This window comes from Prionailurus bengalensis, chromosome B2, assembly GCF_016509475.1.
Source record: "Prionailurus bengalensis isolate Pbe53 chromosome B2, Fcat_Pben_1.1_paternal_pri, whole genome shotgun sequence".
Classification (NCBI taxonomy): domain Eukaryota; kingdom Metazoa; phylum Chordata; class Mammalia; order Carnivora; family Felidae; genus Prionailurus; species Prionailurus bengalensis.
Window position 1 is genome coordinate 128,294,877 of NC_057349.1, and position 26,647 is coordinate 128,321,523.

Consider the following 26,647-nt stretch of genomic DNA (forward strand, 5'->3'; position numbering starts at 1 on the left):
CTTCTTCATATAACTTTAAATGATACAGCTATATTCTCTCCTGTTCATTTGACTGAAAAGACCCAACCTCCCTCATCTTGACATTCTTCACGTAAATGTTTGATCTTGCAGATACTGTCCTGTTCTTCCATGCAGTGCATCTACCAAGGAGAATAGTTAATGTAGAGAAATTATAACTTAGAAAAAATGATGATCAATAAAATATGATACAGCAGTCAGAGCATTGCTATGAGAAGGCTAAAGATATTAACGTAAGGGTGTTTTTATATGTGAAAATTGTGTATCTAAAAAGAGATCACTGTTCACTGCCTCTGGATAAATTTACAGATCTGTGTAAATAGTAATACACTGAACTTAGAAAAATTCAGATTAAACAAATTAATTTTTCTTCATTACAGGACTTCTCAGAGCCTCTATTTTGTTAATCTGATTGATTGTTCTTCAAGAGAAAGGTTTACTGTGCAAGACTGTGTGATCCTCCACTTAGTTCAGACCCTCTTACTTGGTAAGTGTTTCCAGGAACATACATTGAGCACTGCTGCTCCTAAAAGCTATGTCTTTCAATATCCTGTCTTGCTTTTTGCTTAGTAAGCATTTGTTTATCGAATTCCTGTTAGGTACCTTGTACTATGTTGGAGTCTGGAGACCTCATGAAGTTCAAAGTGTACTTGCAAAAGCAGATATCCAAACAAAATTGTTACACAATAGGCTTAGTTCAAGGTTGACTCTGGGTTAGAAAAATACTAGCAGATAGGGAAGAAAAATCTTTTGCATTAACAGCGCAGAGGAGAGTAAAACATCCCAACTGCAGGCAGTCGGAGAAGTGAAATTTAGGGTTGCCCCCACGCCAGACTGAGAAGTAGGGAGTTAACCTTTAGTATCCACGATAACACGGCAACTCCACCAGGAAGGAACCATGATTTTTGTTTTTCTTTTCAGCAATAATATTCAATATATCTAGCATAGAGTAGACATTCAAATGTTTGTTCCTTAATTACTAAATGAATGCATGGCCCCCACTTTATAAGCCCACATCCTTTCCAGTAACTCACTTATAATACTCTCCTCTGGAGTTGTGGCTCTATTCTTTGTTTCCAACTCACTCCTTATATTTAGGGCTGGACACCTCCTGAAACTCTGGTCTCCCTATTCATAACTGAAGATCTCTTTCCTGAACCAATTGAATAGGACTTCCTTTAGTTTCTCTAGAAATGTATTTTCTTATCTGATCTCTCAAAGCTGGACTTTTTCTATTTTCCAAGGAAACAGCTACTCTGTCTGATGTACTGATTCTCACTAATGTGCTAATTGGGAGTGTGTTAGTTTTAGACTTCTGAGAAGCAGATGCCAAAATGGAATTAGGAGTGCAAGAGAGTTTTGGGGGGACATGCTTCTGAAGGTTAAAGGGAAGGGAATAGGGGAGGATGTGAGAACCTTCCATCTGACCTCTGTGAAGGAAAGAGTGAGGGCAGGAGGACTGGGGTGGGGAGAGAGTGTCAGACTACAGCAGAGTTCTGAGATTTTGGCCAGGCCAATGGAGGGATCTTGGGACAAAGCTACCCATCACAGCAGACCCCGCCAGGTAGGAATGGCTGGCCCTGATGCCCCTGCAGTGCTCAGCCATTGGCTGGGAGGGAACCAGGGGATGGAGATGTGGGGTGTGATGGGAGCAACAGCTGGAGCTTGGTCAGATAGGCTTCCCACTGCAGGACTGTTTTTATGATCTCCACTGGGAAAGAATAGAGATCTGCCCCTTTTGTGTCTCTCTCCTTGCCCCGGTAACAAGTGGGCATTTTCTAGTGCTCTCTGGAAACAAGGCTCTGCTCTCATTTACATTCACATTTCCCAGGCTTTTTGTGTGTGTGTTTGGGCACACATAGAAAAGGATAATGTAGGGGCGCCTGAGTGGCGCAGTCGGTTAGGCGTCCGACTTCAGCCAGGTCACGATCTCGCGGTCTGTGAGTTCGAGCCCCGCGTCAGGCTCTGGGCTGATGGCTCAGAGCCTGGAGCCTGTTTCCGATTCTGTGTCTCCCTCTCTCTCTGCCCCTCCCCCGTTCATGCTCTGTCTCTCTCTGTCCCCAAAATAAATAAACGTTGAAAAGGATAATGTATTGGCAGCACATTATGGAAAATAATGGAGGCTGCTCCAGGCAAAGGTTCAGGGGCCCAAGTAATTCAGAGGACTGAGGGAATAAGTATCTCAAACTCTCTTAATCCCTTTGAAGCACACTGTCTGGAATCTGCTTTATTTTGCAGAGGGATTTTCTCTGCACGGTGGTTCTCAACTCTGGCTGTACGTTAAAATTACCTGAAGAGATTTTAAAAAAAAAAAGCGAATACCCTGATCCCACTCCAGACCATAGGCAAATCACAAGCTCTAGTGGTATACTAGTGGTATACTGATTTTTGTGTACAAAGTTGAGAACCACTATTCTGGTGTCTCCTATAATGCCAGGGCAAGACCATAGGGCAGGCAGTCCCTAAGGCATACATCCTTTTCTCCAAAATGAGGGGGTCCTGAGAAGAATGATAATGTGTGAAGAGTATTAGGGTAGTCATTGCCTTCACTATCTTTTTTCCCCCCATTCCTCTGGGTTTTCTAGGAGCTGGGAAGCCTGTACAAGGCTGAGTTTCATCGCTTACTGCCTAAACCTGACTTGCAATAGTGCTTTGGTACTGAGTTCATATGGAAAGGCAAAAGACTCAGAAAAGTCAACATGATACTGAAGAGGTCTTGTAGTTTTTGAATTTTTCTACCAGGAAAATTGGCAAATATTACAAATCCGTGACTTTTCTTTTCCCCAGTCAGTTTTACCGTGTACCATTGTTTTTATGTATATTTTTATACTGAGGTTTCTCCTTCTAGTTCTATTTATTTTGTTGTTGTTGCCCAATTTATTTGTTGCAGATACCTGGTTATTTTTGCAGATTATAACACACTGTGGTGCGGTTTAACATGTATTTCCTTTAAATAAGCACGCAGCATGACCAGATTCATGTTGATAGTTTTGAAGACCATTTTATTGGTGTCATGTTCTTCCATAAAGAGGCACATAATTAGTGCTTCTCCTTCTTTTTGTGATGTTTACAGCCAGTGATACTCAAGGACCTGATTCATTAGGTCATTACAGGTTACAATGTCATTCTTACTTCCATCGCCTGCCTGGAACCCATCTATAAAGAGAAACTCCTCTTGACTATGATTTGGTTGTACACTGACATCTATTTTATAGGAAAGGCAGAGCACACATTCAACTTTTTTCCTTTATTTACCATCCTTGTAATAACCAATCAGTTCCACAGCATCCTCTAGTGACAAACACTGGGTTGTTTTTGGTTCCCAGAATTACTAGAACTCATGGATATAAGCATATATGATATGTTTTCACCCATTGTAGTCATCATCCTAATAGATGTCCCACATTTGATTGGTGGGACCGCTTTAGGTTAGAACCTAAGTCCTTCTGACCCAATTCCAGCCTTTCATAGGTTCATTCATCTGCTATGATAACATGTTCCAGGCTCATCTTATATACTTCCTGTCCCAGACCTAGGAATTATATATCTTTAAGATAAGATTCTTTTTTAGTGAAAAATAGCACTCAGGGACCATAACTCAGGGTCAGGCTTTTCTATTACTCACTATTTCGAGGCCTTTTCAGTGAACAGAGCTACAAAAAAATATAAATTAATTCTGGCACAATTATTTCAATGCAATTTCAGAACTGTATGGGTTTTAGGTATCCTCAACTATCTTAAATTTTTGTCTCTTTTCTCCAAACCAAGAATTCTAGTTTTACAGGATAATGGGATGCTGAAATCTGAATATCACATCATTACTCATTTGATTTAATACATGTGATTCACAGAACACTCTCAGAATAATGACATCATTACTGCTAACAATGTAATTATTGAAAGAACTAAGCATTTTAGCAGTTCTTCTGTCCCTTGATAACTTACTAAAACTACATGAATTTCTGTATTTTAAAGTAATTTGAAATATTTCTACTTGGCACACTCGTGGCATTAATAAATGCAAAGTAGATTTACTTGTTTTTTAAGATAATTTTTGATATTTAGGAACACTTTTTTAAATTTAAGTTTTGTTTTAAAATTATATAGCATTCATATATGCTTCAACATGCAAATCTACAAAGACAAGAAGTATACAACGTCAAAATTAAAATTTCCAAAATATTTCACGTGAAACTTGAACTTGCTTTTTTGAGTGTAACTTTTCAAAGTCAGTTTAAAATAGCAACATGGAATTCCTTATCTTTGATGAAGAAATACTTGGTTCACAAAGCAGTGATAGAAGTATTACAACCTCTTGTTTTACCCACCCCAAAACTTACAAAAGTTGAAATTTTACTAAAGAAACTAATGTCTCTTTTTCTTCTTTTGTGGATAAATGTACTATGACCATGTGTCCTGATTAGTGAGCACACAGACTTGGAGTCACCACCACCTGGTGCTACTGCTGCCGGGGGATCTGGCCAAGCTTCCTCACATCAGCTGACCTTGGTCTGTCACCTGTCCCTGGGGCACCTGGCACATAAGGTCATCCCACGGCTTCCCCACGGGAGGAACATGATGGGCAGTGGCGTTCTCTGAAGCTGGTTGCTCATGGAGTTGTCCCAGTGGTATGACAACTTCCCGATGATCTTGGTTTACCAGTCATATCACTGAGGGATGGGAAGTGCTGGATGCTTGTCACCTGCAGAGACAGGGAAGTGTGCCACTAAGCCCTGTGTCACCACTTACCATTTGAGAAGATCCAGACAAATCTGCTCTTGGTCAGAAATGACCATCCCCAGGGCTCTCGCCCCCCAGAGTGGTGAAGGAATCAATATCTCCTGGTACACAAGCAGCTCATGTTGGTTGAGAAGAGCTGCCATCATGTACTTTAAGTAAAACACATTTGAGAGCAAATGTTCTTTTTAAATCCTTTCCTCACCACTCTCTGGTGGGTGCCATAAAGGGAATGTAGGCTCAAATAGCTATTTTTAAATGACATGTTTGAAGATATTTTAAAAATTGAGAAACAACCCTACTGTAGATTTTATCTTATGTGGGTAAAAAAGAGAGTTTTTAGGTGGAAAACAAAAAAAACTATGGGCATATGAGTTGTTTTTCCTAGATTACTTCTCACTTTGTCAACCAACTGTACTTAGGTGGTTATGACCATCCCAACTGGGGCCTTCACATTGGGAAACTCATTGTGGCCTTGCCTTAACATTCCATTCACTACAACTAAATCAGAGAAATACAAAAATTATAGAGAAAGTTCTACTTTTTGAAGAAGACATCCCATAAAATCATCACTTCCATGTACATTGAAATCTGTTAGCTTATGGGCACCCAAATTCTGTCAATAGATTGAGAATAACATAGCAAATTTCTCAGATCTCCAGACAGAGCTCGAGAATAATGTAAAGAAGTGTGCATGCATGTGTGTGAGGGTGAGTTGGGGGTGGATGTGTATGTGTGTTGGATGGTAGAGGATAGGCAGTAGAGTAAGAGTATGGTGGGAGGAGAGGGAAAGTAAAGACTGAGGGAAAGGCTGGAGATGGAAAAGATTTGGTTACAATAGAGAGAAATATGTGGTCAGAGATAGAGATTGTTATCATAGGCACAGAAGTGCCCTTTTATAAACTGTTGGTTAATTCCATAAAAACTTTGTAAGTGCCTGCTGCACTGGCAGCTGAGATACAACGGGGTAAAACCAGGTAAACCCCCTACCGTTCACATTTTACATTCTGGCACATTTGGTGTAGCTCCCAAACCTCAGTGAATGATCATCTTATAATATATTTAGGAAAAATCACTATTAATAGTGTGTCTTGAAGGAAAGACGTACATTCAATTTGATTTCTAATCTTGACAAGTGTAGCAAAACAGAAAATAGTATACAACTGTCTTCATTTCAAGAAATACGATGATTTTTAAAAATGCATAAAATGTCACAAATGGTTTTGTGCAATGTTATAAAAGCAAAGTGTACGTTGCATTGTCACTCTATAACATGATATATATTTTCCTTCCCATATTTTTATAGGAATTATGTGAAGTCTGTGTTTTCGGGAAATTTACCTTCTGATTGCCCATTGATCCCACTATGCAAAATTACTTTATAAACTAATTACATACAGAGGAGACAGGAGGAGTTCTATCCCCCACTTATCATATTTCAGGGAGCTTCCCTACCCTCCTCCAGGGGCCCTGACCTATGCCAGGTCAGGGTAAACAAAACAAGCCATCTTATCACTCTTTAGTAAATGGAACAATAGTGCCAGAGGTCTTGGCATAGTGATGTACCAGAAAAGCTGCAAGAGGCCAAGGAGACATATGTCTGAAGACATACGTCTATTTTAGGTAGAGTATTTCAGGAAGGATCAGTTTCTGTCACCCCTTCCAGATACACACAGGACCTGAAAGTGCTCACTCTTCCAGCTCCATCAAAGGGAAAACCAGATGGAATTCCCAATTCTTAGCTCAAACGTAGAGAAAGAAGTGAACTACTGGGGACAAGACAGAAAAGGGAATACAGCCAGAGAAAGACAATGAACACTCTCATGCCCATACGAATTTATCAGTTTGGACCAGGCTCTGGAATCCAAAATAGGATTTTCAACTAGTAAGAATACGGCTAAAGAATTTCACAGATACTTTATTGTTATTATTATTGTTGCAGTTGTTGTTACCATAGAGACAGACTCTAAACATGCCTCTTGTCACACCTCCCATGAGATCAATGCCTGCCCCTAAGATTCAGACAACGGGGGGGGGGGGTGGGGGGGGGGGTGTCACAATGAATGTCAGCCAGAGCAGACCACGCCCACTACACCATGTCCAGGGGATTGAGGGCGAAAGAGCAAAGCTGTACACATCGAAGGACCCAACCGTCATCTTTCTCTTCTTTGAATTCTCAGCATGTCCCTTTTGTGTCTGTCCTGCTTTTGGATTAGAATTTGACTGTAGGCTGTGGACTGTTGTAAAATAAGAACTACCCAGTGAAAAAGAACAGAGTCGTCACAAAAGTGCGAGATGCCTGAAGCTTTACTTTTCTCATTTAATCCTAAAAATAATGCCACATATTATTATTTTTATTACTGTTATTTTGCAAATGAACCAACAGGCTCAGAAAAGTTAAGTGAATTGTAACATGTCACCTTGGTCAATAAGTGGGAAAAACAGAATCTATCCCTAAATCTATCCAATGCCAGAGACTATATATTTTGCACTATGTATCATTGTCATGTTAATTTAAGGAGCTCTGTGAAATTGCTTTATGTGTCTACATTTGCTTAAGTGCTGTGAGGGCCACAAATGAGTCACTGTTTTGTGTACTTGGTTAAGTAGCTCTGATCTGTGGGCTTACATGTTTAGCCAGACTTGTTTCACTCACAGCAGGCATTCAGCCTTCTGAGGAGGGAATTCTAAGTGTTTATCTCTTCTGATGCTATGAAGATTGTTTCCTGAGGAAAATATTCTTTGATCCCTTCTTTTCTAGGACCTGCTGTTATTTCTTTGGGTATGGAAGTAAAGTATATGGGTCAAAAGATGCCCTTTGGAGGCAGACAAGATTTGGATTCAAAAGCTGGTCCCATCACTTTCTAGCTATGTGATTTCAACCTAAATTTTCTCATCTGCACAGTGGGGATAATGCTAATATCTATTCATGGAGTAACTGAGAATTAATGAAATAATGTACTTAAAATCATAGCACAGTGTTCCGTAGTAATCCAGGCAGCTGAGTGAATCTACTTGGAACAGTAGGCATACCTTGGAACAGAACTAGGCATACCTAGGTCAAGACGTTATTATTTAACTTTCATTGCCAAGGGCACTCATTCTGACTCTTTTTAAAAACTGCTTCCTACTCATTTTTTCTGCCTAAAAGGTCATAATTTCTCTGTAGATGGTTCTATTTCTTCTGGAAAAAATAATTTCTTCATAAATAACAGCCCTGTAATGATTTGGTGCTATTCTAATCTTAGCCATGCAGAAAACGCATGTTTGCAGACAGTGATGATAACTCTCCATCTCAATTTTCCATGGTGAAGTTTGTTGTTCCTTTTCTTCTTCAGCCAGGCCACCAAAACAGAAAAGCTCTTAGCTATGTGAGTGGATCAAATATGTGTCAGACATCTCTAAAAAGCATGCTTGTCTAAGAAAACATGGCTCCCTCTTCAATGCCAAGACATGGGAAGAGCTCAATTGTTCATCAGGAAAGTGTTTGGGGTAACATTTTTAACCAGCCACATCCTTCTTTTCTAAATATTTTAGTAAGCTCAAGTGGATTTGTATGAATTTCACTTAATTCAGAGATTTTTCAGTTATAAATTGCAAAGTCCATCCCCAAAGATGCCTTTCTTGGGAGGGAACTGAGACCCAGACATCAGTATTTCCATGTGATATACAAAAATCTGGGGAAATGAGAAGGTGGCTGCCAGATGTTAAGAAAGTCAGCCTGATGTGGGAGGAAAATAGATCAAAGGGCTGCCTGCAACTAGTTTGCTCCAAAAGGCCAGAGGAATCCCTTTTAAGTAGCTTCTGATTCATGTATGCTATATTCTAATGGCCAAGTCCTTCCTCAGCTCTTCAGGTGTCAGGATGAAGTCCATAATGCACATACCTAACAGAGATTTTATTGACTCCCCTTGTACTCCCAGCAGGCTTCTCACAAAGAGAAGAGGAAGGCATATATCCTGCCTTAGGAGCTTATATTTCAGTTGAGTAGACTTGAAATGACTCTTCCCTAAGACAAACTTGCAAGGCTTGTTTTGACTTAATATCAAGTCAAATGCATTTAGACTCCTAGATGATGAAGTGTGGCCATGAGACAGAAGTGGGAGGGTTACTTGGGTTTAAAGTCAAGAGATCTGGACTTTTAGGCCAAGTTTGTCTCAAACTTTCTAGATCACCTAGGGCAATCACTTTATGTATTCTAGCCTTTGACTTCTTTGCTAATAAAGCCCTGAATAAATAATCTTTAAATCTCTTTCAGTAATCTATTTCTACAATTCCAAGTGCAAATTATATAATTCCAGGCAACAATACTGTATGTAGGAACCTCTAAGCACTGTGCATCCTGTCCCCTGGAATGGTAGACTGAGGGATGGATGAGTCATAGATCCTATGGACAAGGGCTTACTTTCTATTAGGCAAACTCGATGTGCATCCAGTGTGGACCTGTGGCTATAGAACAAAGAGGGCTACATGTTCTAACAGAGGCCCAAGAAAAGTAAGACAAGAGTGTCTGGATATATTCATTGATTTTATGTCTTTTACTTTCTCAGGAACTGGAAAAAAGCCAAAAGGTCATTCATACCAGATTGATAACTTCTCCCTGACCTGAACCTCTGTTACTATTTCAATCTATATAGAGATATTTCTCTCTCTCTCTCTCTCTCTCTCTCTCTCTCTCTCTCTCTCTCTCACACACACACACACACACACACACACACACACACACATCACATCACATTGTACATCATGGGCAAGATGTGTTTAAATCGTGTTTTGTTTTGTTTTTATATTAACCAATGTTCTAGCTGCACAGGGGAAAATGGTACCTTCATCAGGGTTCTTCATTTGCAAGCAGAGTAAACAGACTCTGTACAATTTAAGTAAAGGGGAATTTATTGTAAGTTGCTGAGATCACAGAATTAAAGAAGTATAAGACCCAGGGTAAGAAAGTTCAAGAAGCAGTTAGCTCCAGGGGTCCTTGTGGCCATAAAAACCCTATTGCCTTTATCAGTGAACCACCCAAACTAGAAGGTGTAAGCTCCAACAATCTTTTCTGACTTTAGGCTCAAGAGTCAAAATCCTTAGAAGACAAAAGCTCATTAGCATAGTTAAGGCTTTCGGCTAACCTTTTGGCAAGTCAGGGAGGGCACACTGTTTTGTGATAGCTCCAAGACTGCAAACAATGAAAGGCTATGGGAACTTCGGAGATGTAAATATCCAAGGAAAAAAAAGAGTGAATGGGTGCTGAGGAGTGGACACCAACATCCATCCACTGTAGTAAGCAATTTGAAGAAAGCCTGAATTTTTCTTTAATGACAAATCACCCTCGAAGTTTTCCTTTGTCAATGCAAAATGAATAAAACTTGTAGAGATTTTAGAAGAGAGTTTTATTCTAGCCCAAATTAAGATAGCTGCTCAGGAAAAACAATCTTCACAAGGAAGAAAGTGCTCTGGGGAATGAACAGTTTTTACAGGAGTATATACCTTTTTACATCTTGTAAAAGCTCAAAAGATTATAGATTATCATACGAGCAGGAATCACAAGATTTAAGGCAAGGCATGCAGGGAGTGGGAATATTGATCAATATCTTGAGACCAAGATGGTTTCCCTTTAGGGTACTCATTTACAAACAGGTGCACAATGTATGCTTGGTGGTCATAAATCAGGCTTATGGTTTAAACAAAGTTTATGTGCAGTCATGTTGACTTAGAAAGAAATCTAAAATGGCCACCCTTATACCTCAGGCCTTTAGAGAGCTTTTTGTCTCATCACCTTAAAGACCGAGGTTTGATTACTTTTTTCATTTATTTTTAAAATTAACGTTATTTTTAATATATCTGTGATTTTTTTTCAGATTTTTTTTGGTGGGTAAATGGATATTCCAGAAATATATACCATGTTTATTCTTGGCTGTCAGTAACCCTTAACACATCCTGTGAAGCTCCTGAGAACAATTATGGTTATCTAGGGAAAAGGAAATGTTAAGAGCTGATGCTGGTGTCAGAGAATCTACATTTGAATCTCCATTATCTACTTGGTGTACAACTTTAGATAAATCATTTGACTTCTTTGAGTCTCTGATTTTTAAAGTATAAAGTGCAAATAATCCCCAACTAATGTGTAACGAATATAAAACACATAGAACAGTTCCTGGTAGCTACAACATGTTAGTTATATTGTAGTTGTTACTGCATCGATCGATGATAGGTCAAAGGAGACAGGTGAAATGTGTATTTTACTTTCTAAGGAACTGGAAGAAGTCAAAGACCTCTCAGGCAAGACTGATAATATCTTTCCCCTGTTTTAAAATGTTCCATAAAATGCGGGTTTCATCATTCTCTATTCTTCTTAGAATGTGCCATCTAGCCAGGTATATCTCATATTTCCTACTTATATCAACTGCAATACTTTTTGATGATAGTGTCTTTGCCTAGAAGTATGTTTCCTTCCCCCTGACCCTTTTCACATTTATCTCATTCATACATCCAGATGAATCACATCTTTCACTTCTTTTCAGCTTTCCAAAGAAGCTGGCCATCTGCTAAGTGCATTCATGGGATGTCAGTCACTAACAATTGAATTCCACAGAAAGGAAGAAATGGGAAAGAATTATATCTGAGGAGTCAGAGAACTCAATGTTGTTCTGGGCTTTTTCTTTTCTAAAGCGAATCAAACTTGAATATGTATCCAACTGTTTTAGCTCAGAAATGTTCATGGAACAGAGATCAGAGTGGTCCCAGAGATGGTCATTACTTGTCATTCGTGTTCTGTTTCAGAAACCTCAGGACCTCCATGAACCACCCCCCACATAACTTTTCAGTATGTTATGGGCAATTTGAGAGGCTGCCTCTTTAGTAGCTCTGGGATCATTTATACCTTTCTCTTTTTTTTTTTCTTAGTTAGGAGCTTCTGAGGCAGCAGAAGTCAGAGCTCTGGCTCCTTACTCTAACTCAGCAGTAAACATAAATAATCAATCACAGAAAAACAAAAAAGTCAACAGGTCGTCAGGGGTTTCACATCTTTGTATCCAGGCAGAATTCTCCTGGGATGATGATTTATACCCATATCAGCATTCTTATTTTTTAAAAAACAAGTTCATTATTCCCCTTTTATCAGTAATTTATTTTTCACTGATTTACTGATTTAGCTCGATGACATTTCATGCTTTTTTCTATCACCTGTTGTTGTTATTTACCTTTTAAGCCAAACGACTAAAAACTTCATTCTAAGACAACATTAAATTTACTTTATAGGATATTTAGAAATATATATATTATGTTTATTTATTTATTTTGAGAAAGAGAGAGCATGAACAGGCGGGGAGCAGAAAAAAGGAAAAGAGAGAGAATCCCAAGCATGCTCCACACTGTCAGCATAGAGCCCCATGCGGGGCTCGAAATCATAACCGTAAGATCATGACCTGAGCTGAAACCAAGAGTTGGACACTCAACCTACTGAGCCACCCACGCACCCCTTTACATTTTCTGTAGAAGCTCCCTGTCCAACCTGGGTCTTTACATTTATCTCTAAGTATATACATCGTGTTTCCTACAAGAAACAAGACGCTTTTCAGTTTGCTCTGGTTTCCATTGTGACCACCGACTTGTACCGACCACCCACCAGATCCTTGTTTTTCATGCATAAAAAATTTTAAAACCACATGTTTCAGCGAACATTTCTGGTAGAAACTCCTACCTCGAGGGAGGGAAATTAGGTATTCTTTTGATTTATTAATTAGCCATTAGGCAAACGCATTTACGGGAATGCAGAGAAACACATGGTGCTATGACGTCCAGGTGGCTAAAGAAAAGTTTCCTGCAAACAGAATAAAAGGAAACAAAAGGAAACCTCATAGAAACCACATTTAGGGAAGTTCCAGAGGGCATATCTTTATTAGCCTCAAGTACAGAGACAGTATACAAATTTCTAGTGGAATTCTAGGCACTTATCAAAATATTCCCTTCACTCAACCCATGGGATATTTTAAGGAGGAATTTAATAACGACTTGGCCGTGAACAACTGTGGGGCATAGCTACCAAGTTAACATTCAGGTTTGTCAACACTTCAAAAAGCAAGTGTCCGTGATGTGCATTTCTGTATACCTGGGAGGTACGTAAATGGTTTCTGTTTTGTTTTGTTTTGTTTTGACCTTGTAGTGCTCCAGACACAATCCAAGCGAAAGCCTTTACAGTCTTTTTTTTTTTCACATCCTCTTATAAACTATTCGGGTTCTGTATCGACATGGGCATGTTGTATAATAACAAGGTGCTGTTTTCTTTTGATCTTTTTAAGGATGACCACCCCCCCCCAAATGTCACATTCCAGTTGCCATTGTGATATTTTTCTGACTCACACTAGAATGTAGCTGCAGGTTGTGAGCCACTTAAAATTGGTAGACAGAACTGATTTCCCAGGTGCTGGCAAAAGCCTTCTCCTAAAAATTACCTTTGCTAATATTATCAATTTTTGAAATTTTACCACTAGATATTTATCAATTTTGTTCCCTATGTGTTAAACTATAAGTACCCAGGGAAGAAAGCAGCTGTAACCCTTCTGGTTTTAGCATTTACTTATGGTTCTCTCAACTTTCTAGTTGGCGGTGGATTTTGATGAGGGGAGAGAGAGAAACAGAAAGACCGTGAGGTACCCTGGATCAGAAGCATGCGGGAGATGGTATAAGATAAAGAAGGAAAAAAGGGGAGGCTTTATAAAAGGGAGATTAGTATGAATGTTCACTTTTTTTTAAGAGCTCATTTAATGCCACTTTCTCCCTGAAGTCTTTCTCATGTGATCCAATCAGAAGCAAAATGGTGCCTCTCTCCTATCAAATCCAGGAGGATTCAGCAACCAATGTCATGATATTCACACATACTCCCTTGCACTGCAGTCACTTTTGCAAATGTTTGATCTCCTGATTTGTGAACACATGTATTTTGTAAATCTCTCTCCTTCTTTTCCCTCCACCCCCTGCTTCTAATTCATAAGAGAGTTGGCCTAAACCTGGAGCAAGTCATTTTCACAGTGTTTAATTCTGAAGTCAAGAGATGAGGAGAGAGAACAAAGTGTTCTCTTTCATGAGAACAAAGGATGCTTCCCTGAACTAGGACTTTAGAGAACCCTGTCAACACAGAGTCTGCCTTTGGCTATAAGAAAAGTATGCTCTACACCAGAAAACAGCCTGGCTTAAGTAAATGCTCTATATGACTAGATTATGTCCATTTGAGTAATAACAGTAATATTCATGTTGACATAGGTCTTTATCCTCACTGCAATATAGCAATTCTGGGATGATGTCTGGGGTTTGTTAATTCCTCTCTTTTTACATTTTCTGTTTCAATAAAGAATGAGTCATCTGAAGCTTAGACAAGTTAAATGACTTGTTTAAAGAGCAGAAAGTTCTCATGTCTGCAAAGCATACTATACCCAGAAAGGGAGAGTCGGATCACTTTAATATCATAAGTGTCTTATTGAACCTTTTTTTTCTTTTGCCTACGCGTCTTCCTCTATCTCATTTTATAATGACCATCTTTCTGTTTATCCAGATATAAGCTCAGAACCATTTTGTCTCTTTCTTTGTCCCCAGAAAGCAAGATCCCTCTCTTCTGTTTAAGGTCTGTTTCCTCGCCCAAACTACTGAAATATGCACACACTAATATCTTAACTTTCCCACCCATTATCTACACTTGTCAGACTATTCTTAAAGTTTTGAATATTTTGCAACCTGCTTCAACTATCCATTGATAGATGTGGGATAAAATGCACATTCTACTTAGCAAAATCTTCAAAATATGGCCTCTTATTCCCCATCTCAAGAGTTGATTCCCTTACTTCACGTTGAGTCATCCAGGAAAAGAAGAATGTATTTTGGTCTTTACCAAAACAGGTCCGTGCTGTTCTAATTCTGTGCTCCTTCTCACGCTTTTCTCAGCCTCATTTCTGTATCTAAAACTTATTGAACTTCTTCCATAGCCTGAGGTCTGTTGTAAGTAGTGTTCATACATTATCTACTACTTACTTCTCACAACAATCCGATGACGTGAGTTTTCTTCTCCCCATTTTAGAGTTGGTACACAGAGTTTTAGTAAGCTTCCAGAGTTATAATGCAGGCAGAATGTGAATCTGCCTCTACCTGACTTTAAAGTGATGCTCTTCATGTTTCTTCCTTTCATTTGGAATTTTTCCAACTTGCATACTTCATCTCAAACGCAAATATTTTGTTCCCCTTCTTACACTCTTTGGGTCGCATTGTATTTAATTGGCTGATGTCATTAAGGATTTTTGCAGCTGAACTTCTGGGGAATATTTGTAGGGTTTTTTGTCTTGTAATTTTTTTTTTCTTTCTGATTTTTCTGCCAGAGGAATAATGCAAGTTGGTACATATCCCCCTTTTTCATTTTCTGATAGCATTTGTGTAGGATTAATATTATTTCTTTTATGTTTGGTAGGATTTATCAGCCAATCCATCTGGGCTTGGAATTTTTTTTGTAAAAAGCATTTTAGTTATGAATTCAGTATTTTAATTGGCACTGGGACATTCAGATTTTCTGTTCCTTCTTGGAGTCAGATTTTAATAGTTTCTTTTGAGGAAGTTATCCATTTGATCTAAGTATTAATTTATTGGCATACAGTTTTTCATGTATGATCCTTTTAATATCTATAGAAAACTCTCTTTCATCTCTTTCATTCCTGATACTGATAATTTGTGTCTTTTTTTATTGATCAGGTGAGCTAGGGTTTTACCAATTTTATCAAAATTTTTAAAAAGCCACCTTTTTGTTTCACATATTTCCCTATTGATTTACTCCTATTTCATTAATTTCCACTCTTTTTTTGTTTCATTCATTCTATTTAGATAGGGTTTTATTTTTTTTATTTTTTATTTTTTTTAATTTTTTTTCAACGTTTTTTATTTATTTTTGGGACAGAGAGAGACAGAGCATGAACGGGGGAGGGGCAGAGAGAGAGGGAGACACAGAATCGGAAACAGGCTCCAGGCTCTGAGCCATCAGCCCAGAGCCTGACACAGGGCTCGAACTCACAGACCGCAAGATCGTGACCTGGCTGAAGTCGGACGCTTAACCGACTGCGCCACCCAGGTGCCCCTAGATAGGGTTTTATATTAGCTTTTTAAGTTAAAATTTTATATCATTGATTCTAGATCTTTCTTCTTTTCTAAGATAAGCATGGGTTGCTACAAATTTCCCTTTGGCCCTGCTTTATTTTCATTCTACAATTTTGCTATTATGTGTGTCCACTAGCATTCATCTCAACATATTTTCTACTTCCCCTTTTGATTTAGTTTTTGGCTAATTTGTTAATTTGGTTTCTAAAAACTTATTTACTTTCCAAATTATTTAATTTCATAACATTTTGACAAATTTCCACATATGTTTATGTTTGAATTCAAGTTTCCTTTTGTTATTAAATAATACACTTTGTACAATTTCAATCTTTTAAATTTATTGACAGTTGTTGTATGGCCTATGGTCTGTATTGGCGAATACTTCATATATGTTTAAAAAGATTGTAGATCTTCTTGGTTTATGTGGTGTCTTCTGTGTGTGTCAACTAGTTGGTTGATAGTGTCATTCAAGTCTTCTATATTCTTCCTGATTTTCCTATCTATTGAATACTGAGAGAGGAATATGAAAATGTTCTACTATGGTTTTAAATTTATTTCCTCTATTTCTCCTTTTATTTCTGACAGTTTTGGGAGATCTGTTATTAGATGTATGTCATTTACAATTGTTGAATTGACTCTTTCAACTTCATAAAATGTTTCACTTTTTTTGCAGTCACATTCCTTGGCTAGAAGTTTATTTTGTCTTATATCAATACAGCAACTCCAGTTTGCTTATGCTTGCTGTTTGCATGCACATTATTTTCTATCTTTTTTCTCTCAGCCTATTTGCATCTTTGTATTTAAGGGTGCCTCTTTTAGGCCACATGGCATAGAGTCCTGCCTTTTCAATCCAGTTTCACAATCTCTGTCTTTTATTTTGTGTATTTGGTCAATTCACATTTAATAAAATTATGTCTATTATGGACTTTAAGTCTGCCACTTTGTTGTTATTTTTATTTGTTTCATTTCTATTTTGTTCCTCTACTCCTCCTTTCCCTGCTTCTTCTCTCTGTGTTGAGCAAATATTTTGCATCCTGTATTTACTTTTTAACATATATCTTGCCAATTTGTTAGTGGTGGCTCTAGGGATTATAAATGCTACTTTTATTTTTTAATTTTTTTTTTCACTTAAGACAGGGAATACTTTATTCAAATCCATGAGAGAAATGTACAGCTTGGATCTATAATGAAGCATTGTGTTTTAATGCATAGGTCAGAAATTGTATATTAGAGAATACACTGCTACATACAAATTAGCTGATCAGAGCACAACTTTTCAATATTCAAAACAGAATAAGCTTCCCTGTAAAAGCAGCACTTTTGTGACATTTTTAACTTTAGTATTCCTCTCCTTCCTCTTCACCCTCTCCTTCAACAGAATCCACACCAACCTCCTCATAATCCTTCTCAAGGGCCCATGTCCTCACGGGCCTCAGAAAACTCTCCTTTCTCCATGCCCTCACCCACATGCCAGTGAACAAAGGCACGCTTGGCATACATCTGGCCAAGCTGGTGGTCCAGGCGAGCCCAGGCCTCAGCAATGGCCGTGGTGTTGCTTAGCACACACACAGCTCTCTGTACTCTGGCCAGGTCTCCATAGGTACCACAGTGGGAGGCTAGTAATTAACACCAACTTTGAAGCCAGTGGGGCACCAGTCCACAAACTGGATGGTACGCTTGGTTTTGATGGTGGCAACGGCAGCATTGACATCTTTGGGAACCATGTCACCATGGTACAACAGGCAAGAAGCCATGTATCTACCATGGCGAGGGTCACATTTCACCATCTGGTTGGCTGACTCAAAGCATTCATTGGTGATCTCTGCTACAGAAAGCTGTTCATGGTAGGCTTTCTCAGCATAAATGACAGGGGCATATGTGGCCAGAGGGAAGTGGATGGGGGATAGGGCACAGGTTGGTCTGGAATTCTGTCAGATCAACATTCAGGGCTCCGTCAAATCTTAGGGAAGCAGTGATGGAAGACATAATTTGATGAATCAACCTATTGAGGTTAGTGTAGGTTGAGCGTTCAAAATCAAGATTTCTACCACAGATGTCATAGATGGCCTCATTGTCTACCATGAAGGCATAATCAGAGTGCTCCAGGGTGGTGTGGGTACTGAGGATGGAGTTGTAGGGCTCAACTACAGCAGTGGAAACCTGGGGAGCTGGGTAAATGGAGAACTCCAGCTTGGGCTTCTTGCCATAATTGGCAAAGAGACATTCCATCAGCAGGGGGGTGAACCTGGAACCAGTTCCCCCTCCAAAGCTATGGAAAACCAAGAAGCCCTGAAGACCCATGCTCTGGGTGGCCAGTTTCCGAATTCGATTCAAGACAAGGTCAATGATCTCCTTGCCGATGGTGTAGTGCCCTTGGGCATAATTATTGGAAAATCTTCCTTGCCGGTGATGAGCTGCTCAGGGTGGAAGAGCTGGCAGTAGGTGCCAGTGCGAACTTCATCAATGACTGTGGGTTCCAGGTCTACAAACACTGCCCTGGGCACATGCTTGCCAGCACCTGTCTCACTGAAGAAGGTGTTGAAAGAGTCATCTCCTCCCCCAATGGTGTTGTCACTTGGCATCTGGCCATCGGGCTGGATGCCATGTTCCAGGCTATAGAGCTCCCAGCAGGTGTTGCTGATCTGAACACGAGCCTGGCCAATGTGGATAGAGATGCATTCACACAAGGTTGTTGCTTTGCGGCTGCGGAGAAGATGGCAGAGAGGAGGTGGAGAGGTTGTTGCTTCTTACAACGCGACTCTTAGGCGGTGGATGTAAGAGAACCTCTACTTTTATTTATTTAAAAACCATTTTTTTAATGTTTATTTATTTTTGAAAGAGAGGGAGAGAATGCGAGGGGCAGGGAGGGCCAGAGGGAGAGGGAGACCTAGAATCTGGACCACACTCCAGTCTCCAAGCTGTCAGCACAGAGACCGACGTGGGGCTCAAACTCACGGACCGTGAGATCATGACCTGAGCCTAAGTTGGACGCTTAACGTATGGAGCCACCCAGGTGCCCCTATAGCATGCTACTTTAACTTATCAAAATTTACCTATTCCACAATGACTGACTTCTAGTTGAATATAGGAAACTTCCAACAATATGGTTCTGTCTACCTCTCCCTTCTTTGCATTGTTTTCATCTATATATACCATAATTTCAACAATATAGTAATATACATTTGGTTTTAACTATGCACATATTTTTTTAAAGAAGCCAATAAAAAAGCAAAAAATACATATATTTATATGAACTCACATGTCACGTACTTATCCTTTCCAGTGCTCTTTATTTCTCCTGTTATATCTGAAATACCATCTGCTGCAATTTTCCTCTGCTCTGGAAAACTTCCCATTTTAAATAACGCAGTTCTGCTAGCATTAATTTCTCTCTATTTTAATTGAAAAATGTCTTAATTATAGCTTTAATTTTGAAGGATAATTTCTCCATGAATAATTCTGAATAATTTTTTTTCTTTCACTACTTTTAATATGTCATCCCAATATCTAGCCTCCATTGTTTCTGATGAAAGGTTGAATGTTAATCATACTGTTATCTCTATGTACTATGTCATTTTTCTCTTACTGCTTTCAAACTTTCTATTTATTTTTGACTTTCGTTAGTCTGAATTTGATGTGGCTGGATATGACTTTCTCTCTTTTTATTCCAGTTAGGTTTCACAGAGCTTCTTGGACTTGTTAATTTACGTTTTTCAACAAATTTAAGAAAGTTTAAAACATTTTTTCTTTAAATGTGTTTTTTTTCTCCAGCCAATTTCTTTTAGTCCTTTCCTTCTGGGTCTCTGATTACATGTGTGCTGTATCAATTGATAGTGTCACAAGCTTTTTTCATTTTCTTCAATATTTTCTTCTTTTCTATTTGTCAGACGAGATAACTTTTCAAATACATGGGTTTTTTTTCTCTTGCATCATCTGAAATCTGCAGTTGAGTTTATTGCTAGTTTTTAAATTTCAGTTATTATACTTCTTTGATTTGGATTTTTCAGTTTCCTAAAAGTTTCCATTTCTTTTTTGGCATCCCTACATATTTACTCATTAATATGATTTTTTTTAATTATTTGAACAGATTTCCTTTAATTATTTGAATATATGTACAGTAGTATTGTGAAGTTTATAACTATTAAATTCAACCCCTGGGGCCACTTTAAATTAGTGTCTATCTATATCTTTGTTCCTTGATTTTTCTGTATAACGCTTAAATTTTTTTTTTAATGTTTATTTATTTTTGAGACAGAGGGAGGCAGAGCATGAGCGGGGGAGGGGCAGAGAGAGAGGGAGACACAGAATCGGAAACAGGCTCCAGGCTCTGAGCTGGCAGCATAGGGCCCGACGTGGGGTGGAACTCGTCGAGATCATAACCTGAGCTGAAGTCCTACGCTCAACTGACTGAGCCACCCAGGCGCCCCTGTATAACATTTCTTTTATAACTAATAAATTTTAGTTGAAAATTAGACCCAGTGGCAGCTATGGAATCTGTTTTGCTTTTCTGAGGACCTTCAGATTTATTGCTTCGTAGCCTGTAACTTGCGTGGATTCAAATTACAAAACCTGTCTTCATGTAGTGTATTGTAACTGAGTTTCTGCTGCTTAATTTTGTGGGGTTTTAGTTGCTGTCTTTTTTTTTTTTTTTTTTTGGTTTGGTTTTTGTTTTAGTTGGCATCCTGGAAATCGCTATTGCTCAGGAAAAAAATTCATATGACAAAAGACGTGTGTGTGTGTGTGTGTGTGTGTGTGTGTGTGTGTGCGAGAGAGAGAGAGAGAGAGAGAGAGAGCACACCTGCGTGTGCACAAGTGACTTGTCTTGATTTTATCTCCAGTTTGCTTAATGAAAATTGACAGTTGAAGGACTATAATGCACTGAGAGTCTCTCCACTACACTGCCATGCCAATGGACTTTTTCTTTCCAAGTTGACATGTTTATCCGTTTCCTCATTCAGTCTTGCTTCCACTCCCAGATGGTGCCAAGGGGGTTCTAGGGTGCTGCAGAATCCATCCGGTCTACCCCACTCTGCTTCAAACCACAGGCTACTGGTTTGGGCCATGAGTGTTCTACTTACACTGAACCACCTGAGCTCTGCCAACTCAGTTCAAGGTCTTCTGTTTGTAGTCTCTTCTATAAAGGCAGGATTTTATCACACTTAGAGGCCCTTCTTTATTTACTATGGTTCAACATTCTAACAGTGTGCCATACTGTCACCAAAGATGAAGTTGTTGATGTTTTTTATGACATTCTAGACTAGAAATCTGAAAACAATTTCAATCACCTGGAAAATATTCAAATAATAACAGACACCCAACACGTCGTAGTTTTCAAGGCATTGCCCCATCTCTTATTTAATGTGATCCACACAATATGTGGAACAGGTGCTGCTATAATTCTAATGTTACCAAAATTAAGCTAAATCTTCAAAGTCTTTTCAATAGTTACGATGTAGATTCACAGAATGCAAGAGACAATGCTTTAATATCCCCATGGTCCATGCCATACTCCATTCAACTTAGCTTCTCTGAAACTATGGCAAGGGTCCATATTAATTTTCATGCCAAAATTAATGCTTCTTTCATTTTAAACTGTTTCCAGAGACTTAAACATCGTAGGACTAGTAATTATATCAAAAATATTAGTCTTATAAATCTTACAATTAAACCTAAAGGACAAATATTGAAAAAATATCCTTACGTTTTAAACTTAGATTAAATTTGAATCAGATAAATTTATATATAATTATAAAACATAAGTCTTACACTTACATTTATGTAACATATAGTTCATCAATTTAAGCCAAAATATTAATTTTACCATATCATTATTTTCAATATGAATATTAAGGAAAATACATAATGTAAATAATTATAAGCCTCATAATATATGCAAAGTAAAATGTGGCCAAAAAGAAAAAAAATAATGGTATAAACTTATTAATAAATTGTCTATAATGTCAGGGAGCAATTTGGGGTTAAGTTTGATTGAAGGAAAGAAATTTACATTTTTAGGAGTAAATTTAGTTGCATAAAAGAATAAATAACAAATTATCAAAACATTGTGGTCAATCCTTTATTTTAATGACTGGAGAGTATTTCGAAGACAAAGTAATACTAAATGTAATACTTTTGTTAACAATAACAGCTATTGTAATTTATTGAATCCTTAGTCTGTCCCCGGGTACATAATTAATAAATGTTTTATATTTACTGCTTTTTTTTTCCGTTAGGTCTAAAAAGGAAACTTTATTACATTGTTAAAATCTGATTAATAAATTTGAAAAGTGACTTTAAATATGAGCACACACATAAAAATAATCTTGCAGTCTGGGACTATCATTCCACTTTCCGTGAAATATTGAATAATATCTCTCATTAAGTTTTTCACACATGAGACGCTCAGGAAATGTTGATTTGCTAATAACTAAACATAAGAAATTCACAGTTGCTTCATGACTCTTGCTCTGAGGGTTGCATACTAATAATTACAACAAATTATTTTACATTTTCTCATCTACTTTCATAATGATTCACTGAAAGGGTAATTTGTTCCTTAAAAGACAGTGACCATTCTAAATATGTTTGAAGACTAAATCTAACCACTTCAGAATATGACTTTATGTTTACTGTGTTAGTGCGATGAAAAAGACTGAATGAAACCCAAGCAGTGCTTAACAGGAATAGATTAATAGTTCTCTTGTGCTCCATTGGAATCAGTTCCTACCCAAAGCAATGACCTATGCCTTGATTATAAGAGTAAAAGCTTGTTGAGTCTAGCTGAGTTGGGAAAGCAAGATCTGTGATTCAGGGTCATTTGGGGAAAACATAAAAATGATCAGGCGCTCTCAGACATGAATCTTGTTAATTTTGGCACAGATTTCCTTCCATTTAAATCAGTGGCCAGATTAAAAAAAATATATATATATAAGTATGTAAGCTAGTGTAGCAATTCTGTAGATCATAAGTAGTATTTAGCATTTAAACAGTAGCCATGTTAAATTTCACATATGTCTATGGGGATGCTGACAAAGTAAAACAAAAAAAAAACAATTTGTGGTTGTGAATGGTGATTTCTTTGATGCCAGCCATAATTTTTTTAAATGGGTGAGGAGAAACTGATGATAGATTTATTAATGTGGTACAGAAACAATTAAGAAAATATCACTATGGGTACCGTTAAATATACTGTTTAAATTATTTTTAATAAAATACATTAAGAAATACTTTATTGGTTGAATTAGTTTGGATTCTAGACATAGTTGCCCATGTCCAAATGCACTAGCATTTTCCATGTCAAAATATTTTTTTTCCTGAAACTACCTATTAGCAGCTGTCTATGTGAGAATAGAGGGAGGATTGTGTTCACTTCACTCAAAGATTAATGATATTTTACAGCTTCAAAAGAAGTTTTTAATTCTGGCTTTCACGGCAGGCACCTCCTTCTTGTCTCCTTTAACTTTCCTGCCATTTTTAAAACATAATTATTCATTCTGTGGCATATTAAAATGGTCTACAAAGCAAAAGTTTTTATTGGAAGTAAGATTTTGCTTGCTGTTAGCTCTGTAGAAGTACACTTCCCTCTTTCTCTCATTTACCAGGTAGCATTGTAATCATTCCAATCATTTTTTGTTTTTATTTTTGCTCAAATATTTAATGCTGGCTAATGGAGACAGGGAAAAGAAGCGAGAGAGAGGAGTTGAACTTGTTCTATTTTCCTCTAGCTTCTCCAAAAAATATGTCGCAACATTTCAATGATAAAAATGAAGTTCTGAAATAGTGAGATTCTTTTCCGCATCCACCATCTCTGATCTGTTATCAGAGCTGGAATCGGGTAGCAGAAGGCTCATCAACTTGTAATCCGCATGGTCTCCACCAGCACTGTCCTGTTTATGATCACCACTTAACTCCATCTCAAAAGCCTGGGGTTTACCGGCCACTTTGTAACGTTATGTGTGATTTCTGCAGGACACGCTCTAAACCTTAAGAATTAAACTTTTAAAAATACATGTAACTATCAATCACAATCTCAGCAAGTTACTCTGTGGATGTTGATAAACTCATTCTAAAATGTATGCAGAGAGGCAGAAGACACAGACTAGCCAACACAAAGTTAAAGGAGATCAAGTCACAAAACTGACAAGACCTGATACTATAAAGAGACAGTGATTAAGAGTGTGGTAGTAGTGAAAGAACTGACAAAGAGATCAGGGGCACAGAGGAGAGAGTACAGAAATGGACCCACATAAACATAGTAACTGATCTTTGACAAAGGAGCAGGTACAAGGGGGACGAGATACTCTTTCCAGTTAATGGTGCCAAAACGGTTTTTTGCCACATGCAAAACAACAACAACAACAACAACAACAACAACAACAACAACAAACATCAATTCTGGACACACCATACACCCTTCATAGAAATTAACTCAAAATAGATCACAGACCTAAGTGTAAAACACAAAACATTAGTCTCCTAGAAGATAACAAAGGAAGCATTAGATGGCTTTGGGTAGAAGGATGACTCTTTAGTTACAACACCAAAGGCACAATCCAGGAAAGACTTCATTACAATTAAAACTTCTGCTCTGCAAAAGACAATGTCAAGAAAACGAGAAGACAAGCCACAGACTGGGAGAAAATATTTGCAAAGGACACATTTCATAAAGGACTATTATCCAAAATATGTAAAGAACACTTAAAGCCCAATTGTAAAACAACTCAATTAAAAAATGGGCCAAGTCCTTAACGGACACCTTAGCAAAGAAGGTATACAGATGAAAAGTTAATATATGAAAAAAATGCCCAATCATATGAAATCGGGGATATGCAAATTAAAATGAAATATCACTACATACCTATTACGCTGGTGAAAATCCAGAATGCTGATAAAACCAAATGCTGGCGAGGATATGGAGCAGCAGGAATCCTCATTCACTGCTGGTAGGAATGCCAAATGGTGCAGCTACTTTGGAAGACAGTTTGGCAGTTTCTTACAAAACCAAATACATTCTTACCATAAGATCCAGCAATAATGCTTTTTGATATTTATGCAAAAGAGTTGTAAACTCACATCTGCACAAAAGTCTGTACGTGGATATTTATAGCAGATGCTTTCATAATTGTCAAGACTTAAAAAGCAGTCGAGATGTCATTCAGGATGGCTAAAATAAAAAACACAAGAAACAACAAGTGTTGGCAAGGATGCAAAGAAAAAGAAACTCTCTTGCACTGATGGGAATGCAAACTGGTGCGGTCACTGTGGAAAACAGTATGGAAGTCCCTCAAAATGTTAAAAATAGAACTACCTTATGATCCAATAATTGAACTATTGGGTATTTACCCCTAAAATATTACAAAATTACAAAAACAGTAATTCAAGGAAATATGCATCCCTGTGTTTATGATAGTATTATTTACGATAGATGAATAAAAAAGATGTGATATATATATGTTATATATGTAATAAAATATTATTCAACCATAAAAAAAGAATGAAATCTTGCCATTTGCAATGACATGGATGGAACCAGAGGTATAATGCTAAGTGAAATAAGTCAGTCAGGGAAAGACAAATATTGTATGATTTCACTCATATGGGGAAGTTAAGAAGAAACAGGAAAAAAAAAATGAGCACAAGTAAACAAGAGAGAGAGAAATCAAGAAACAGATACAACTATAGAGAACAAACTGATGCAGAACATCTGGCTGGCTCAGCCAATAGAGCACATGACTCTTGATCTCAGAGTCATAAGTCCAAGCCCCACATTGAGCATAGAGCTTACTTTAAAAACAAAAAAACAAAAAACCCACACTAACAAAGTGACGGTTTCCACAGGGGAGGTGGTGGGGGGATGGGTGAAATAAGCAATGGGGATTAAAGAGTGCACTTGTGATGAGCACTGGGTGATATATGGAAGTGATGAATCATTGTATCATATACGGGGAACTAATATAACACTGTACATTAACTGTACTGGAATTAAAATTTAAAAGAAAGATGTCCTTCAGTTGGTGAATGAATAAACTGTACTATATCCAGACAATGGAATATTATTCAGCACTAGAAAGAAAGAAGCTATCAAGACATGGAAGAAATTTAAATGCATGTTACTAAGTGAAAGAAACCAACATGAAAATGTTACATACTGTATGATTCCAACTATATGGCATTCTGGAAAAAGCAAAACTATGTAGACAGTAAAAAGATCAGTGGTTGCCAGGGATTAGGGAAAGGAGGGATTGATAGATGGAGCACAGAGAATTTTTAGAACAATGAAAATACTCTGTGTGATATTATATAATGTATCCATTAGACATTATGTATATGACATTATGTATGTCATTATACATCAGTCCAAACTCAGAATGTATAACAAGAATGAACTCTAACATAAACTATGGACTTGGAGGCGATTATGATGTGTCAGTGCAGTTTCATAGTTTTAACAAATGTACCACCACTCTGGTGGGCGGTACGATAATGGGGAAGCCTGCGCCTATGTTCAGGCAGGGGATAGATGGGAAATCTCTGTATCATCCTCTCAATTTTGCTTTTAAAAAAGTTCTATTAAAAATAAGGTTAATTGGGGGGCCTAGGTGGTTCAGTCGGTTAAGCATCCAACTTTGGCTCAGGTCATGTTCTCACTGTTTCTGAGTTTGAGCCCCACATCAGGCTCTGTGCTGATGGCTCAGAGCCTGGAACCTGCTTCGGATTCTATTTCTCCCCCCCTCTCTCTCTGCCCCTCCCCTGTATGCCCTTTCCCTCC

At 38.0% G+C, this 26,647-nt stretch overlaps 1 pseudogene; it reads right to left on the reverse strand.

Annotated features, from left to right (window-relative positions):
* Positions 1–17,108: 17,108 nt before the first annotated feature.
* Positions 17,109–18,476, reverse strand: LOC122489037 (annotated as a pseudogene).
* Positions 18,477–26,647: the final 8,171 nt, after the last annotated feature.